Below are 19,892 nucleotides of genomic sequence, written 5' to 3' on the forward strand. Positions count from 1 at the left end.
ATTCATTAAAGAAACTTTAGTAAAGCTCAAAGCACACATTGCACCTCACACAATAATAGTGGGAGACTTCAACACACCACTTTCATCAATGGACAGATTGTGGAAACAGAAACTAAACTGGGACACAGTGAAACTAACAGAAGTTATGAAAGAAATGGAGTTAACAGATATCTACAGAACAGTTTATCCTAAAACAAAAGGATATACCTTCTTCTCTGCACCTCACGGGACCTTCTCCAAAATTGACCATATAATTGGTCACAAAACAGGCCTCAACAGATACAAAAATATTGAAATTGTCCTATGCATCCTATCAGACCACCATGGACTAAGGCTGATCTTCAATATTCCGATGTTTCTTGTGTCTGTTCCTTCTGTTCCTTCAGTCCGTCCTGTGCTTCCCACACTATCTGGTGAGGTCCACTTCTCATCCTAGATCCACACAAAGTCTTACGTCTAGAGGAAAAGTCTGTTCACAAACAACCACGAACCCAGAATGCATGACTACACTGTATGGTAAGCAATAAGAACACCAATTTGAGGCAGACCTTTTCCACCCTAAAGAAATGAACATTGCAATCAAATTGCCTGTGGAGAAATGGGCTCACTGCATGAGAGAAGGGAGCCATGCAGATTTGGAGGATTCTGAACCAATCTTCAGGGATCAGAGAGGACAGCCCAGAGCAAGGCAGACCTGAGCTGAGTCTAAAGCAGCAATTTTCAACCCTTGGCCCTTTAAGGGGTCAAATGACCCTTTTACAGGGGTCACCTAAGACCATTAGAAAATACAGATATTTACATTATGATTCATAACAGTAGCAAATTACAATTACATAGTAGCAATAAATAATTTTATGTTTGGAAGTCACCACCATCTAAGGAACTGTCTTTAAGGGTTTTAGCATTAAGAAGGTTGAGATAAGCTCTGGCCAACGTCTAAAATATCTATGGGAGAAGAAATCACTGTGCTTCTTACAAGAGGACCTGGGCAGACACCCAGGGTCCATGGGATCGTGGCAAGCAATCTCAGAAACTGCTCATTTTTTCCAGGTCTGTCCTAGCAGGCTTTGCTGATCTGGAGACCCTAACAGAAGTCTGTGGTAACTGACTCCTGCTCTTCCCCCACCCCCAGTCCAGGGAACTCAATTCCTTTCAAATAGATCTGCCTTTAAAGTGAGAAGTTAACGGCTCACAATTTTTCAAATTTAGAGGAAATCCATAGTTGTCCCTGCTTTATAGCTTGGTATTATTGGATAATCAAACAAAACTATTTTCGTAAAATAGAACAGGTCTCCCTTGCACCCTCCCAGGTTCTTCCTGTGTACCTGCATAGGCAGCAGGGTGGGGAGTGTCCCGGGATCCAGGTCCAGGTTGCCCTCTTTATTCCAGACTGTGTAATTGGCCCTTGCAGACAGAGGTTGATTTCCTACCGTGAATTCCCTTACCAGAGGAGCCCTGCTCCTGGGGGGAAAGCAGGGAAGAAATTGCTTCCAGGTGTCACCTGGCCTCCTCTGTGGCTGGAAGGGAAGCCCGTGGAACCTGGCAAGGAACAAGGGCTTGGAAAGCCAACCCTATGTTTGAACTGAATCATTTGCTAGCCAAGAGCCTCAAGGTTCAGTGGCATAAACTCCAGCTTTCAACTTACTCATCTGTAAAATGGGGCTAATAGTTCCCTGTGAGCCACGGGAGGAGACCCAGGAGCTTGACATAGTAATTGCTTGAACAAATTCTCCTGCCTCTCAGGTATTCCTTGCAATCCATCCCATGTTTGTGTCTCTTTCTTGGGGAGTTTTCTCCAGAGGGTCTTCAGGAAACCTACTGTCTAAATATTTCCCCTCTATCAACAAGAACAAATTCTTCTTCAAAGGGAACATGAAGATCAACTGGGGGCAGAGACATTCTAAAACTATAATTTTAAATAATCTATGGGTATTTCTTAAAAGGGCATGTCTCCATTGGCATTTTGGGTAGAACATTTTATCATTCACAGCATCAGAGTATTAAACATTAGCAGTAGGCTTCTTAGTCACCGTGACAACAAAAAAGACCTGCACACAGCTGAAGCCATACTCAACACACAGGCCCCCTCATCCCTATCTCAGAAATCATGGACATGTGACACTGGCAACTGATTACACCTGTGCCTTGTTACCCCCCTGTGTCCTTAACATGTTGTGTGGAACAAAGATTCAGATGCAGGACACTACAGCTACTATGTATTAATTTTTAATGTCTTTTTTCTAATTATGCAAATAGTGCATGCTAGGTGGGGGGAAAGTCAGTAGAAAAGTGTGACAAGAAGGGACAATATCAAACACGAAACTCCCCAGCATTAACATTTAAATATTTATGCCATTTTTCTTATACAAGGTCACAAAGTCACACAGTTAAAAATTCAAACAGTGCTTAGGGCTATAGAATGAAAAGCAAAAGACATTAGCATCCACCTCACCCTGCCATTCACGGCTTTATAGTTTATCTTTCTAGTCATTTCTATGCCAAGCTATGTGTCTATACCTTTTTCCAACACTAATAGAATCCATTATTCTGTGATTCAGCAACCTCTGCTGGTGTCTGCTGGGCAGTATTCTGTAGCTCACTCCCTAACAACATGCTGAGACTGTCCTTAGTAAAACCACCACCACCACCACCACCACCACCACCACCACCACCACCACAACAACAACAACAACAACAAGAAAACAAAAACTTGCAGTGTATTCCACAGATCACAGGCCCCTGGCTATGATGTTCTTTCTTCACTGTTGTGGATGGCCCTGCCCTGTTGTTAAAAGGAATAGAAAAAACTTTAAACATGGTGAGGGGTGGGGCACACTTGAGTGATGACCTCAAGAATCTATATGTTTAAAAGTTATGAAATGACCCTGTGGTCCCTGGGGAAGGGGTTGTGGACAACGATCTTGGTGTAGACCACATTCCGGAAGCACCGTGACCTTGGAGAGGGCTGGGTTCTGAGAGGCTGTGTGGGGCAGGAGTGGGGAAAACCCCAGAGAAGTTCGTGTCGAGGAGCCAGAGCTGTTGAACATGAAGACAAGAAGGTCGAGCTGTGATTTAATTACTCTCTGCGTGGTGTCTCTGAAGATGGCTCTTAACATTTGCTCCTTGTGCGTGTTCTCAGAACAGGAAGCAAATGAAAAGGCAGCAAAACGAAAGCAGGGCAAACGTGTGTGAGGTGCGGGAATGTATTTGATTGTCGGTATTAAACAAAACACAGAAAGCATAATTGCTACGGAAGGAGAGCGTGTGGTAACATCAATTATGGCTCAAACATCTGCCTGGGGACAGAGGCAGGGAGGAGCATGTTAGTAGGCTCTTCCCCATGTCCTCTGATTCTTGCGGTCTTTAAATGCTAAGTGCTGACCAAAGCTAACCTTTGCTTAATGTTAATAGAATCTAGCGAGTCTTGACACTGGCGATTAATATTCTAATGAGGAGAGCTGTTATTAAATGCCACTGAACTGATATGCTCTTTGTCTTGCACGGAGCTAATGTATTAATAAACAACGCACAGACTTTTATTTTCTGCGCAATTTCATGTTACAGTTTCATGGCCTATCGGTTTAAGGTTAGGGGCTATAGCTGAAGTATTGATGACTGTTCCTTGACATTAATTCTTCTGTAGATCTAACATGAAAATAAAATTCAAAGGAGCACCATGACAATCAGAAAACAACTGAAACCAAGGCTGTCCATTGGGAATTCCCACCCATATCTTGGTTCTCAAATGAGGCTTTGGAGTCCTCTGACTAAGCCCTGGGGGGCGGTGGGAGTGGGGTGGGGGGAGGAGATGGCTCTGTGAGTAAAGGCACTTGCCTCAGAACCCCAGAACATGAATCTGAATCCCTCACACACATGGCAGCGTGTGTCTGTAATGCCAGCACCGAGGGAGGACCAGGTAGCTCACTGGTCACCAGCCAAGCTAAACCAGTCAGATTCTGGTTCAATGAGAAGGAGAATAAAGTAGAGCAGAGAGATGGAGTACAGAACACCTGACATCTTCCTCTGGCCCCTGCATGCATGCATCTGGGCATACCTCACACACTGGGGGTTGGGGGGTAGGGGGCTGGAGAGGTGGCTCCACAGATAAGAGTGGTCGCTGCTCTTCCAGAAGACGGGGAGCTTGATTCTCAGCACCTATATCGGGTGTCAAGAAACTTCCTCTAACTCCAGGAGATCTGACACTACCTTTTAGCCTTTGACCTACAAATACATGCACACACACACACACACACACACACACACACACACACAGAAACAATCTTCTTTTAAAAGTCACTCACCATTTAATCACTGTGATCTTTCCTTTTTGTATTATTTTGTTCACATGTTTTATAACAAATTACCCTGCACTCTAACTGCGTGGACCATTTATTATGTCAAAGTTTCTGGGGGCCAGGGACTCATTAGCTTGCTAGCCCGACTTAGGTCTCTGCCAGGCTCACAGTCAGTCATCCAAAGATTTGACTGGAGCTAGAGAATCCACTTCTAAGACAACACACTCACTGCTGGAGAGCTGAGGCTGGCCGTGGCTTCAGGTCCTTACTGCATGTGCCTCAGCTCTTTGAGCATCTTGGCAACATGGTGGCTGATTTCCCCATGACAGGTGATTTAAGGAAGTGCAAAGTCTCTTGAGGCTTGGAAATGATGTTCTATATTTCCAGGGTTGGACTTACAAGTCGGCTCTGCTATGACTTCTACAAGGGAATGGATGTAAGGATGGAGGTCGGAGACTAGCCTTCCCATGCAGCCCTAGAAATGGAGATAATGGTGAAGGCCTTAATGAATCAAAGAGCTACCCCCGGCCTGGTCTTATGTGACTGAGTTGCTGGATGCAAAGAATATGACTCGTCTTATACCAGTTTCTTAATTTTCCAGATAGAAATGACAGTACCTATCCCTCGGAGTTGCAAGGGTTAGATGATGAGCCCATCTCACTGTCCCCCAATCCCTGATTTCCACAAGGCTTTCTCACAGGGATGGAGCACTTTGTCAAAGGTCTTCTTGGCATCTGTTCAGATGGTAATGTGACTTCTGTCCCTGAGTTTGTATTTGTGCTATACTGTATTTTCTTCATCTCTGTAAAAGCATAGACTTGGCCACGGTGTGTGACTTTTTTTTTTGTTTGTTTTGTTTTTTTGTTTTTAGAGACAAGGTTTCTCTGTGTAGCCCTGGCTGTCCTGGAACTCACTTTGTAGACCAGGCTGGCCTCGAACTCAGAAATCCGCCTGCCTCTGCCTCCCGAGTGCTGAGATTAAAGGTGTGCGCCACCACGCCCAGCTGTGTGTGACATTCTTAATATGTTCTTGAACTCAGTTTCTGAGTTTATTGTTGCAAATGATTGCACCTGTGAAACTGGTCCATAGTGTTTTGCTGTCGTTGGACCCTATCTGGTTTTGGCACCAGGATAATATTGGCTTTGTAGAATGTGTTTAGTAGAACCCTCCAATCCTGTTTTCTGGAATGATTTGAGGAGCATTAGTATTAATTCATTTTCAGATTTTGATAGAATTTGGTAGTTTGTCTATTGCTAGGCAAACTAAAAAGACTCTTTTTAATTTAATTATTATTTTTTTAAAATAGAGTCTTGATCTCATATATCCCAGACTGGCTTTGAACTCACTAGTTAGCCAAGGCTGGTCTTAAATCCTTGATCCTCCTGTCTTTACCACCTAAATTCTGGAATTATAGACATGAGCTATCATACATGTTTTATGTGGTGTTGCGGATCAAACCCAGAACTTTGTGCATGCTAGACAAGTACTCTACTGACTGAGATCCAGCTTCAGGATGGATGTTGGGAAGGCTCCTTAAAATTGTTTCAGTCTCCTTGCTTTTTATAGATCTGTTTGAATTTTTTTACATCTTCTTGACTTAATTTTGGTATGAGATTTGTGTCTCAAGATTTATCCTTTTTTTTTTTCATTTTCCAATTTTTTAAAATGTAGTTTTCTAAAGAATTCTCCAAGAACTGTCTAAATTCCATTTGCATTTGTTGTAATACTCCTTGCCTCATTCCTAGTTATATTGATTTGCGTCCTCTCTCTTTCTTCTGGCTAGACCAGGGGCAGACCAGGACCTACACTCAGTAACCTGGCCTGTCCTTAGCATGCTACAGTTCTGCTGAGAGTTTGTCAAAGAACTGGCTCATAGTTTCATTGATTCTTTGTGTTGTCCCAATCTTACCTCTTATTGAAAACTATTAAGTAAATAAATGTTAGTGTTAGGCATGCATTACAGTATAAGTCAGAGTCCTTCTGACCACTGAGAAGCATGATAAGTCACTAATGGGCAGGACAGAGGGATGGAGGATGTTTATCATCCTGGAGAAGACATAGAGGGTTAGCATGAGATTTCATCACATTTCTCAGAATCCTGTGCTGCGGGAGTCATTCATTTCTAGATTTCTTCATTTATGGCCTCAAGCTTTGGTCGAGCATAGGTATCAGAAGCCACAGAAAAATGAAACTGTAACTAAAAGGAGTGACTATGCCAGTCCCAGCCATAGTGGCAGTGTTAGTGGTGACAACAGCCGCAGCACTGTGCTGGTACATCTCCTTTACTTCCTTCTTTCTTTAAAACATAACTTCCTGGAAGTCAGAGTCTACTAAGATGAGAATCGGCTGCCTCTGAAGGAACACTGAGTTTCTTGTCACGTCAGCAACAAGATAGGAGATGATCTTCAAGCATTGAGTTTGGGATATGTGGCTACACAGATTACAGTAAGGGTTTGGGTTTTCCTTAATCTTGTGGGTTGAGTCCATCAGTGAGACTCTGATCCTAAGAACCAAATATAATTCCTACCTGTTTATTTTGGGAAAGAAACTGTATACAGAAAGAAAGAAAGAAAGAAAGAAAGAAAGAAAGAAAGAAAGAAAGAAAGAAAGAAAGAAAGAAAGAGAAAGAAAGAGAGAGAGAAAGAAAGAAAAAAGAAAAAAAAAAGTCCTTCTAATAAATCTTTAGGATACCCAGCCTCTCACAGAATGAGGAACTAAATTTTACTGAGTACCAAATATCACTATACTATGGTTCATAGATTAGATTATATCCTAAGCTTTGTATCCACATAACAAGACAGAGCTTGAAATCTCCATTTTACTCTTAGAGAGAAGTAACTTGTTATAGATCACAAAGAATCAGAGATGGGGTTTGAATTTAAATCAAATATTTCTAATTTCAAAACCTGGTCCCATCATTTCCAGATGGGAAAGCTAATTCTCAGAGGTACAGCAAAAGACGTGTCAGTGAGTCCTAGGGGATTTGCCCTGGCTTTGCTTACCTCCCCTTCCTGCTGTTGGAATCCATGACAGTTGATGGGCACATTTCTATTCATTTATTCTAGAAGCCCCTGAGAGTTCTGGTGGTACAGAAAGCCTAGTCCTGGTGAGATACCTTGGATTTGCCCAAGGCACAAGGAATGTTGCTGAGAAGCCAAAGCCAGGGCTCTAACTCCTGACCTGAGCTCCCACCCTGTTTATCCACTTGGCTCATAGAGCCTCAAAGCACAGGACATTGTCCTTCATTAGAAATGGCCACAGAAGTCTCTAAAACAGGAGAGGCAGCTGTAGACGCTGGGCAGAAGGCACTTGGCCTTCTGATTCCTCTCCTAGAATGATGAAACTCCCGAGGGGAATACCTCCCCTCCATCAGGTGTGGCAGAGGTTATGGCTTGATTCGTGCACCTGCATCCTTAGTGCCAGCATAGAGTAGGCCTCACATCTACATGGCAGATAGAATGGATGGTACAATGGAAACACAGAGGAGGGCACAGTTCAGTTTGGCCGAGGTCACCCTCACCTGAGCAATGTTTCGAGCAGGTGCACCATAAAATAACATAACATAACATAAGTGTGCTTGTTGTTTTGTAGCAGATATCAAGCAAGAAGCAATTTGAAAGAAGAAAGATATGTGTGGGCTCCAAGTTTCATAGGTTTTAGTCCACAATTCTGTGAATCTGCCATGGTGAGGCAGAGCATCATTGCCGAGAGAGCATGATGTCACAGAGCTGCTCGCCATCTGGCAGACAGGAAGCAAAAATGATAGACAGGAAGGGGCCAGTAGCAGGCAAGATATGCACTTTAAAGGTATTCCCCCAGTGACCTGCTTCCTCCATCCAGGCCCCCACTCTAATAGTGAAATATAAACTCATCAGTAGATCAAACCATTGATAAACTTAGTACCCTCATGAACCTGTCACCTCTTAACAACTCTATCAGATGGGAGCAAGCCTTCAACACATGAGTCTTCATAGGAATAGTCCTTATTCAAAGCATAACAGCAAATATCCCATGAGTCTGTGAGTTTCCATAGTACAGTTGACCTAGCCCCAGGGACTGCTATGCGGCTTTCAATACTTGTTGAATGAATACATGATCAAGTGAATGAAGACTCTGTAAGTCTTTAACAAATAGTGGGATGTGTGGCCTTGACAGCCTTATATCCACAACCCACCTAAGAGGGTGAGTTCTCCTTCCTCTTTCAAAGAATATGGTATTGGAAATATACTTTCCCAACAGATACTGGAAAGGGTATATCTATCAGATGTCAGAAGAAAAGGCCCCACAAAGGCCAAAGAAGTCAGGACAGCAAGCTCCTGTGAGTAGTCAGTAACTGTGAGCATAGCCATGGAGACCTTCTACAGAGGTCGGCAAGGGCAGTCCTCAGCCTGATTTAACATAAGCTAATCGCAGTGGCTTTATCGAAGAGTGACAACTTTTTCAAAAGAAGCAATAGCAGCAGCAGCAGGCATGACTACCAATGGGTACGCTGCCACCTGGTATGGCTCAGCTGGACCTCAGGAAATGATTTCTGACACAGGGAGTCAGTTATCTGCTGCACTTTGGATAAGCCCTTCTTCAGGCAGTGCACAAGCTCAGGCCTGGCTGGATGGCTGTGTGGAAAACTGGCAGCGAGAAGGTCCCCAGTGAGCATGAGCAGGCTTCCAAGTGCAGGCTCTGTGGGGGTGTTGAGGAAGAAGGACCCTGCTTGAGCAGCTGGGACATGAAGACACTGAGACCAGCTGTGGGCATCCTTTAAGAGGAAGTCAAGATTTGCAGCTACACACCATGCAGAAGCATGCAGGAAGTAGGAGCCCAGGGTATGAGACTGCCGATGGTGGCTTTATCCCTAATAAGATACTCTCTGCCACTGGTTCTTAGAAGAATCAGAGGTCTTAGTGGACCTGAGATGAATTGTGACAAGGCATCCAATAGTGCCTGCCTTGTTGGGCTAGAAGTACCAAGAAAGCAAAGGTTTTATTCACCACAGGTTCCTCATGCCAGGCATGAAGTACTGACCAGAAACTAGTGGGGTTGCTACTGACTCAGGTATGGTTCCCGTGTCTACCCTCTGACACATCAGCTCAGAGACTCATGGAGAAGTGAGGGAAGTGGTGAACAGAGACGGAGAGACCAGAGCCACACTTTGTTGGCAACTGAACAAAGTAGCAGGACTTAGACTTAGCATAGGCTTAGACTTGAGGATACGTCTGAAAACCTCAAGTAGTGGGAGGAAAGTTTTAGGTTACTCGGTTATTTTTCTTATTACTATGATGATATACCTAATAAGAGCAACTTAAAGAAAAGGGGTGATTATTATTGTTTGACTCGTGGTTTCAGAGAATAGGGTCTATCATGCACAGAGAGCACAGTGGTAGAACTGTGAGATAACTGGGTACATTGTTTCCACAGTCAGAAGTCAGAAAGATGAATGCTAGTTTTCAGTTAGCTTTCTCCTTTTTCTACTTGCATTCAGTCTTGGACCCCAGCACCTGTGACAATGCCACCCACATTCAGGGTGGGTCTTTCCTCATGGAAACCTCTCTGAAAACATCCTCAGAGGTTTATCCAAAGGTGTGTCTCCTAGGTGACTGCAAATCTAGCTAAAGTGATAGAGGAGATTAATCTTCACAACAGAAGCCAAACTCAACTTAGCTGTAACCATTGTTATTACCTCAGTCCTTCATTATATCACTTAGCAAGATGTTCTAAGGCAAAGCAATTCCAGACATGGTTTACCAAAGCACAGGATAGCTTCTTGGCTTCTGCTACTCTAATCTCAAGCATTATATACAGATGGTTCAACATATAGGCTTCTCCTCATGTCACACTTCCAAGAGGAGAATGGAACACTGTAATTCTCCAGCCAAAATCTAGCAATGGAGGCACGGAGCAGAGGCCTGGCCCACTGATCAGAGTCAGGATGCTGTTAGCGAGGGCTATGGGTATTGATAGACAACAGAGAGAGGCTGCCACAAGCAAAACCTAACATAATTAGCTCTACTCCTCTGCCTGCAGGGCCATTATGGGATGCGATGAGATAATGGTGTGAAAGGGTTTTCTGCACCAGCAAGGGTTCTGCACATGGGATGGGTTGTTATCATCCTTATGAAATAATTACATTTCTATTATAGAACAATAGCTGATGCCTGAATGTAGTCTTCTGTGCTATTCCTGCCTTTGCTCCCTTTCTTGTCATGCTGTGCCCCTTATATACACATGCACGAACGCACACATGCACACACATACCCCTACACATAAATGCACATATACATACACATGCACACTCATCTCCCACATACATGTGCACACCCCCCAAACAATGCACACACATGTGCACACGCATGCCACACACATATACACACATATACATGCACAGGCATGCACCACACATACGTGCACACACATACCCATGTGTATGTACCCATACACACAAGTCATATGCCAAGAACTTCACTGTAGTGGCTTACAGTGCTCTCTGCAATGCTGCTTGTAAAGATGTCACTCTGGAAAACAACATGCACTGGAGAATCAGACCATCATGGATTCCAGTCCAGCTTTGTGCAGTTGCCATGCTGCATCACTCTATGTACATTACATAATTTTCTAAAGATGTTTTTTTTTGCAAAGTAGGAGCAATAAACTCACTGCCCAGGTTCCTGTGAGAATCAGAGATAAGACACATCAGGTATCATGTCTGGTGCAGAACAGGTAATAAGTGACCACAAATGTTCAAATGGAGCTTTTGGGTCTGTACTCCTATCCCGTACAAGCCGGCAGTGCAGGAGCTAACACTGTCCCCATTCTACAGTGGAAGTGCTGAAGCTCTGAAAACTTAGAACTTCTCACTCAGGATAACACAGCTTGTAAATGGTAAAACAGGTTTGAACCCAAGCAGGTAACTCCAGGCTTCTTGCTCTGGCTGCTCCAGTCCACCATTTCCTACTTGTGCATATCTGGCTGTAAGAGCTAGACTGTAAGCTTCAGAATGGAGTGATTAGCTTCACAGACTGTGGGTCTTCAGCCATTTGGACTCAGCTCTGGTCCTTTCTATGCCTGGATGACCACAGGACCTTGACCAGGCTGATTGAGCACTGTAAAAGGAAGACTCCTCCTCTCTGAAATGGGAATAATATAAGCATCTGCACCGTCAGATTGTTGTGGGATTAAATGGATCCGAAGGCTGCTAAAGAGAAAGGATGGGATCGATAGTAACCACTGTGAGCGTTGTTGTGATTAACGAGTCTTTTTTTTTCCTCCCCTGCATAAAATTCCTCCTGAGAGCAAAGGATTCGGTTATTCAGGCAGAACGCTCGAGGGTGGCTTCTTTCAGAAAATCATAGACTTTCAGAATGGAGTCACTTAACCCGCCTGAACTTCCCCCTTCTCATCTGCTAAATGGGGGTAATAAAGAGGAACTCAGAGAGACAGACTCGGGCCTTGCAGAACGGCAAGAATCAATCTTGCTAGCTTTATTACTGGAGCTTTAGGAGAGCGCTAAAGGTAGCCTTGTCACGTGCTCATTTTCAGCTTCGGGGACGTTTGGTGGCTCAATTCTCATGGTGCAGCTTACTTGGTTGCTGCTGCTGAGTCTAGAGCCCAAGAAGGAGTGGCAGGCAAGATTGTACAGTAAGCTTTCTTAGATCGTAAGTCTCTCCGCTCGTCTCTGTAACGAAAACATTCAACTCATTCCACTATTCCTTAACAGTAGTGTGCTGGTTCCTACCTTTGGACTTCAGCATATGCAGGTCCTTTGGCATGGAACATTGACCAACCTACCCTATGCATACTTAGCACACATCTGTGCCTACCTGCCTCCTAAGCCTGACCCCCCAGCTCACCACCAGGCTTCTGCAAAAGTGTCATCTCCATTAGGACATGGACACTGAGTTGAGGGCCTGCTCTGGCCTGTCCAGCCTCATAGCATTATGAGGAATTGACCTATTGTGCATTTTGTTGGCCTTTAAACCAAGGTCTTTTACAAAGACAGGTAAGGGCCCAGTCTAAGTCTGCAGTTCTACTGGAATATTGGTTAAAACCAATGTGGAACTGTGAGCAATGGTCTGTTCCTGACCTGTGTATAGAAGATCTCTTTAAAAGGAGCCTTGAGCATCTCCTATAGCTGATAATTGCATTCTCTGGCTTGCCCAAGGACCTAAGGCAATTCAGACAGAACTGTTCTAAATGCACACACCTGCCTCTCCCACCTCCACACTCTATGCATTTAGTACAACAGAACCTCCTAAATGTATTTCCTACCCTGCAGGCCCCCCTTTCTTCCCTCATTTTCCCAGACACATGAAACTCAAAGCCAACACAGACCTTGGAATTGGTCAAGGAATGCTGTCCCTCAGGATCCGTTCACAGAACAAATGAGAAACTTTGTACACCTGATGGCGTGCTCTGTGCTCTGCCCTCCAGAAAGCAAGACTCTCTTTTGCTAGTCATGCTGTGGTTCTGCTACCCAGGAAGTGAGATATGATTAGAATGTCTGAACTAGTCTGTCCAGTGCCCTGAGCTTCCAAAGTATAAACTCTATCTACAGATGAGCCTTTTTGGTTAAAAAAAAATCAGAAGTATTTACAGCCTTCCCCCAGCCCCACTGAATCCAGTTTACTCTGTTAGGCTAGGCAGAAAGCCTTGAAGACCAAGCCAATTGTCCATTTTTTGGTGTCTAACCCCTACCACAATGCCACTGATCTCTTAGTGACACTGGGTAGACAGTCTTCTCTCCTTGTGTCTTTTTTCAAACATCATGACTTCCGCCTATCCAGCCCTCATTTTCTTCAGCAGTGAGATGAGGATAACACTTATTTCATAGTGGTGTATGTGGAAGTCCTTTACATGTGAATGGACACCAGCTGAATAAACCTTATGTGGGCAAGGTGCAGCATTAAGGCAGATACCCTTTGGGCATTGTGGGAAGATCTAGATTTGATTTGTGAGTTGTTGCTATAGATCTTGAGCAAGTCACTTGACCATTTTGTCAGTCAAAGAAGACTCTATGCTCCACAAGATGGTATTGTAGGTTAAATTGAGTCCTCCATCACTCCACAGCTTCACAAAACTAGATAGGATGCAATTCTAGCCTCCAGTAGCTCAGCATATGAATCAGGTCACTGTAATAGCTGTTAGCTAAGATGAGGTCATCCTGAATAGGGTGGGACCCTAATTCAATAGGACCAGTAGCCTTATAGAGAGAGAATGCCATGTGAAGACAGAGACACACATGGAGAGTATCATCTGGCAGACAGCAAAGTGAGATGCTGTAGCCATGTTGGAAGTCAAGGAATGCCAAACATTTAGCTAAGAAGTCAGGTGGGAGTCCTTCACAGGTTTCGGAGGCTGGCCTTGGTGGCTAATGTTGACAGTCAACTTGGCAGGACCAAGAATCACCTAGGAGCCAAATCTCTGGGTGTGTCTGTGAGGGAATTTGTAGATTGAATTCATTGTTGTTGGAAGACACACCCTGAATGTGAACACCACCGGTCCGTGAGCTGAGGTTCAGGGCTGGGTGCCAGCACACACCTTCCTGCTTCCCGGCTGGGTAGATACAATGCAGCCTGCTGCCTCAAGTTCCAGCTGCCTTGTCTTCCCCCCTGTGGTGGGCTCCATCTTCAAACTATGAATGAAAATAAATCCTGCCTTTCCTAAGTTGCTTTTGTTCACCACAGCGGCTGAGGAAGGGTGCCCTGGCCCCACCTATTTCTTGATTTTCAGATTTGAATAGTATTGGTTCAATAGGGACTAACAGCTTTTGCGAACACTCTGTGGCAGAGCACACCTAAAAAGCTCAAAAGAATGTTCCATGCACCAGAGGCCTGTGGTAAATGTCCTTCTCACACCAAAGCTCCTTTCCCTACATGATGCAGTGGAGAGTAAAAAGCAAGTCTGTTTCTCCATCACATTCTTCCTTAAAACCTGATCAAGGATCCCTTTTGAAAACCTCCCTCTGGGGCTACCCTGGATGAGACAAAGTCACTGGGAGACAAGACTGCGCAACCTGTCCACTCTGCCCCTAAGTGTTCCTCTTGATTTTTCAAGATGGTCTGGAATGGCAGAAGAGAAATTTATAGGACTTTTGGCTCTTAGTAAAATTATTCTTTTCCTTAAAGTTGCAAGAATCACTAGGGAAATCTAACGGGAGAGAGAGCCTGCGGCCTGGTGAGTAAGGCCAGGGCAAATCAGTCCATTTAGCAGGAAAAGGCACTTCAAGCCATGCTGCTCTCTGAATGCTAACCTTCATCAAGTATGGCTCTCTGTCATTTTGTTTTAACTTTTTATCGAAGTATCGTAGCTATTTAGAAAACCCTGCAACTGGGAAGTATGCCTCTTGCTTCCTAGTTGGTTTTTCACCCAATCCATTGGTAAACACATCCCTGACTCCCATTCTAAGATCTCATGAAACACAGAGTGTTTCTAGAAAGAACTCTAGCTCTGACTTCAGGGTCTGGATTTGAGGCCCAGCTTCTTGTCTCTCCAGTTCAGTGGTTTGAGAACGTGCCTTGATTTTGCATATTATTGAGCTCTTCTGGTACCTAATAAAAGGTACTGGGGAGATGGCTCAGTCTGTAAGGTACTTTCTTATGAGCATGAGTGAGTACCTAAGTTTGAGCCCCAAAACACACACTAAAAAAGTAAAATGTTACACATAGCAAAGCATGCTTGTAATCCCAGCATGGAAGAGGTCGAACTAGGCAGATCTCTGGAGCTTGCTGGCCAGGCTAGCCTAAGAGTGTGGGCTTAGGACCCATCAAAGAACGGTCCACAGCCCATCCTGGCACCCACCATCTTCGTAACCTTGAGCATCTTGCTTAAACATCCTATTCTACATCTGTCAGGGGGTCTACAGACTGAAGGTGATGATTCACTTAAAAATGGTTCCATAGAGCTGGACACACAGTAGGTGCTCCATTACTGTCAGTAACCAACCACTCTACCCTCCAGCAGCTAGCTCTTTCCCCCCAGGGGTTCCATATCTCTTGCCTCTTCCCTCTAGGTCCTAGATTCCCCACATCTGAGTAGTGGGCCTGGCAGTCGGGTTATGCTCTTCCTCGCTTATGAGGCCTAGGATGTTGCAGCTGTGTAAATGGAGTGGGAGAAGGCAAATATCTGGAGACACAGCCCCAGGAAGTAATAAATGATGTTGAGCAGCTGTTTGGAAGTGCTTTCTTAATCACATCTCAGTGTAGAAGTTAAGCTGCCCCAGCCTCCCTGAAAGAGCAGAGCTCTCTCTGTAGCCAGATTGTTTGAGGCTCACCATCAATTTCAGTGGCTCTTTGGTCACATTTGCCAGCATAGTTTGACAGAGAGAAATAATACAGATGGCCTTGCATCTTCCTCTCCCACATTCCATGGAAAGTAGCCTGCTGCCCTATCATAATCCTAGCCTCCAGGGGCCTAGATAAAGGATCTTATAGTCCTCTAGGAAAGGCTGCAAAAGTCCGTGAGAAGCCTCAGTTGGGACTTGAAACTTAGAGCAGCTGCCAGTCACCCTGCCCATCAGGACCTCCCTCACCACTCTTCCCTTCCTCTGCATCCCTGCCCCTCTGTCCTGTAATGTGATGCAATTCTGTCTCCTGCATCCTGGAGGTCTAAGTCCCTCCAGAGTGAGGGCTGGTTTTAGGCTGTGTTTGCAGTCCCATTCAAGGCCCCCACAGAACTGCCTTGGGGTTTGACTGTGGTTGGCCAGGAAATGGATATGAGAGGCAAGAAGGGAGAGGAGAGAAGGAGGGAGGAAGAGAGAGAGAGAGGGAGAGAGAGCATGATGAATATATTTGTGTTCATTTCTTTTTCATGAGACCCATTTTGAGTAGGACCAAATTGACATCCTGAGTTTTTAAAAGATGAAGCAACCTGCTGGAAGTCTGAGTTCCAGGTCTAGAGCTTACTCAACTCCCCTAGGCTAGAGTCTCATTTGGCTCCTTACAGCACAAACCACATCACCTGTCCTCATTTCCCCTACCCATAGAAGGAGAAGGATGGGGTTAGATCAGAGGTGACGACAAATGAGATGCTCATGTGTAAACTGTACCACTATCACATCTCACTGCTGTTGTGATTAGGAGCTTAGGGAGTTATGATCTACTCTAACACTCAATGGGATCCATCCTAGCATGTAACAGACTCCAACTACGTGTGGAATCACTGTGTTGGCTGTGGGCACATGCAATGAATGTCCATCCCTGTCCTGGGAGGACATGACTCATAAGACACATGTGCCTGGTGACCTTCCTTTGCAGACTTTATCCATCTATAACCTGGCCGCTGGGAAGACCTCCAGACTCATCTGAAGTCTTCTCCATATTAATTCCATTCATCTAGCCCAGTTAGTTTCCTTGCTGTGCCTCAAACGACCATGGTCCTGCTATAAGGATTTTGTCATTGCTAAGTTTGCTGCCCGAAGCAGAGGCAATCTCCAGATATTGAATGGCTCATATTTCAGTTACTTTTACTGGCACCTCCTCAGGGAGAGTACTCTTTACCACACTGCAGAAACAACACAGCCACCATATCACACCTGACTCTGTACTCATTTAATATTACTTACCCCCACATTCACTTGATTGTCTTCTATATAGATATTTTCTCATTGATTGTCTTTTCTACTAGAATGCAACTGTTCAGAAGGCAGGGATCTGCCCTTCTTTGCCTGTCTGTAATTCTCAGAACAGTGCCTGGCCAAGTAGGCACAAAATAACTCATTTGAGAAAAATTTCAGGGTTGCAACTGAGTTTTATAAAAATAAAAATAAACTTAAAAGAAAAATCAAATAACTCAACTTAAAACTAGGAAAAGAAACCAAGGAGAAACCAAAGAGAAATTTCTCCAAAGAAGATAGAGACCCAAGTGGTCAGTAAGCACATGAAAGCAGATCAGTTTTACTGTAGGTAAGGTGCCAATAAAACACACCAGAGTAGATGTATTCAGAAAGGTAGGTAATAACAAGTGTTGGCGAGGATGTAGGGAAGTCAGCTGTTAGTGGGAATGTAACCTGATGCCGCCACTTTGGAAAGTCACCTGATACTTCCTTAAAAGGTTAAACATGGAGCTGCCATCTGTCTGTTGCTGAGATAAATTACTCTGACAAAAACAACTTTGGGGGAAAAGGTTTATTTTTAACCTACCGGTTACAATCTATCAAGGAAGCCATGCCTGTTTGTTATTCCAATGAATTGCCTCTAACCAGGGAACTCAAGAACCAGCAAAGTATAGCAGAAATCATAGAGAAATGATGCTTGTTCACATTCATGCTCTGCTAGCTTTCTCATATAGCCTAGGACTACCTGGCCAAGGAATGGCGCCACCCACAGTGGGCTGGTACCATGTATACTAACAATCAATACCATCCTCAACATGCCCATAGGTTGCTCTGATCTGAGCAATTCCTCAGTCTCTTTTCAAGTGACTCTAGACTGTGCCAAGTTGACAAAGCTAAGATAAAACATCCAATCCAGCAATTCCACACCTACATTTATACCCAACAGAAGTGAAAACACACTTCCCATGCAAAACCCCATGTGCAAGAATTTAGCAGCCAGCAATAATAGCCAAGAAGGGAAACAAGTGAGGTTTGAGATGTGGATGATCAAAATCTCACATATCCAACCACTGTAGTGCTAAATGGCGACATAGGGAGATGTGGGTAAAATTTAAAGACATGTTCAGTGAAAGAAGTCAGTCACAAAAGAACCCAGAATATATGATTTCATTTCCTTGAAAATTCTAGAATAGGCAAAACTGTAAGGACAGCGAACAGATCTGTGATTGCCCCCCAGCAACAGGGTCTGGAAGAACCACGAGGAGTGCCTGCAGGTACCTATGATGTTTGTGGATAAAGCCAACACTCTCGGATATATTGCATAGTAATAGTCCCACTGTTCTGTGGATATGTTCAGGCCCACTGAGTGGTGTCCTGGAAACAGGTGGCTTGTAGGGCACGTGAATTATTTCTCCAATAAAATGGAGATTGTATAAAATGAATGTCTTCCTCAAATATTGCTCTGCCACACAGCATACTAACTGGAGAGAGTCTGTCCCCATGTGAAGATCAGGCAAACCTTAAGGCTATCATCTCCTCAGTGTGGAGGAGGAGGATCCTCCTTGGCAAGCCCGTGAAAGCAGAGCTCTGTTCTTCATGAGTGAAGAAAAACAAAACCAAACTCCCTAAGACGCTCATGAGGAGGAGGAGGAGGAGATCAGATGCCCTGAACCTGAGTAATTTACTGTGTCTTATTTCCAAAGACCATTTTCCCAGCGTAAGTCACAGAGACAGATGACCAGGACCTGCTTCTGAAAACAAACTGAGGGGGCGGTTGACAGAGCAGGCGCTGCTGGGCTGGAGCCTGAGAACCAGGGCTTGCCCTGCTCACTGAGCTTGGGACTTACAGGGAGTTCCTCTTACCTGACTTTTTCCAGCAGGGCTCTTGGTCAAGAACTGGCTCCTGAGTTGTTTGTGTTGTCTTCCCTTTAAAATAACTTTTACTATTTGTTGGGTTTTTGTTGTTGTTCTTCAATTTAATTTTATTTGTAATTCATTTTTTACACTCCATATTCCATTCCCCGCCCCTTCCCCATCTACCCTCTGACTGCTCCACATCCCATGCCTCCTCCCCACCCCCTGTCTCCACATGGATGCCCCCACCCCCAACCCCACCTGATCTCTAAACTCCCAGGGTCTCTAGTCTCTTGAGGGTTAGGTGAATCATCTCTGAATGAACACAGACCCAGAAGTCCTCTACTGTATGCGTGTTGGGGGCCCTCATATCAGCTGGTATATGCTGTCTGTTTGGTGGTCCAGTGTTTGAAAGATATCAGGAGTCCAGATTAATTAAGACTGCTGGTCCTCCCACAGAATTGCCCTTCTCCTCAGCTTCTTCCAGCCTTCCCTAATTCAACAACAGGGGTTAGCTGCTTCTGTCCATTGGTTTGATGCAAAATCTCTGCATCTGACTCTTTCAGCTGCTTGTTGGGTCTTTCAGAGGGCAGTCATGATAGGTCCCTTTATGTGAGCACTCCATAGCCTCAGGAATAGTGTCAGGCCTTGGGATCTCCCCATTGAATTTGTTCCTTGAAAAGAATGGGCAATGAAGGAGTCAGGCACTGCGGCTCATGCCTGAATGCTGGCAAGGCTGAAACAAGAGGATTACCAGAGTTTGAGTCTGAAACTGGTCTGTGTTGCATAGCGAATCTCGGGCAAGTGTAGGCTATGAATTAAGACACGGAACAGAACGTCAGACACAGAAACCAAACGAGGAGAAGAGAGGGGAGGGGAGGAGAGGAGAGGAGAGGAGAGGAGAGGAGAGGAGAGGAGTGAGGGAATGAGCAATGGGTTAGAGAGGATGGATGGAAGGAAGGAAGGAAGGAAGGAAGGAAGGAAGGAAGGAAGGAAGGAAGACATAAAATAAACTCCAAAATTTTACTGTCTTAACATGACTGATATTAAATTTTTTTGCAGATGTGTGTGTCTGTGTGTGTGTGAGTGAGAGAGAGAGAGAGAGAGAGAGAGAGAGAGAGTCAGAAGAGCCTTCATGCAGTTTACACCCTGCCTGCTTTTCTGATTGCCCTGGGTGTGTGTGTGTGTGTGTGTGTGTGTGA

At 44.6% G+C, this 19,892-nt stretch overlaps 1 protein-coding gene across 3 annotated transcripts in view; it reads left to right on the top strand.

Moving 5' to 3' along the window:
* Tenm4 (teneurin transmembrane protein 4) overlaps window positions 1-19,892 on the top strand; it is a 699,747-nt gene that overhangs the window by 402,803 nt on the left and 277,052 nt on the right. The window lies entirely within an intron of this gene.

This window comes from Mus caroli, chromosome 7 (assembly GCF_900094665.2).
Source record: "Mus caroli chromosome 7, CAROLI_EIJ_v1.1, whole genome shotgun sequence".
In the NCBI taxonomy this organism is placed as follows: Eukaryota; Metazoa; Chordata; class Mammalia; order Rodentia; family Muridae; genus Mus; species Mus caroli.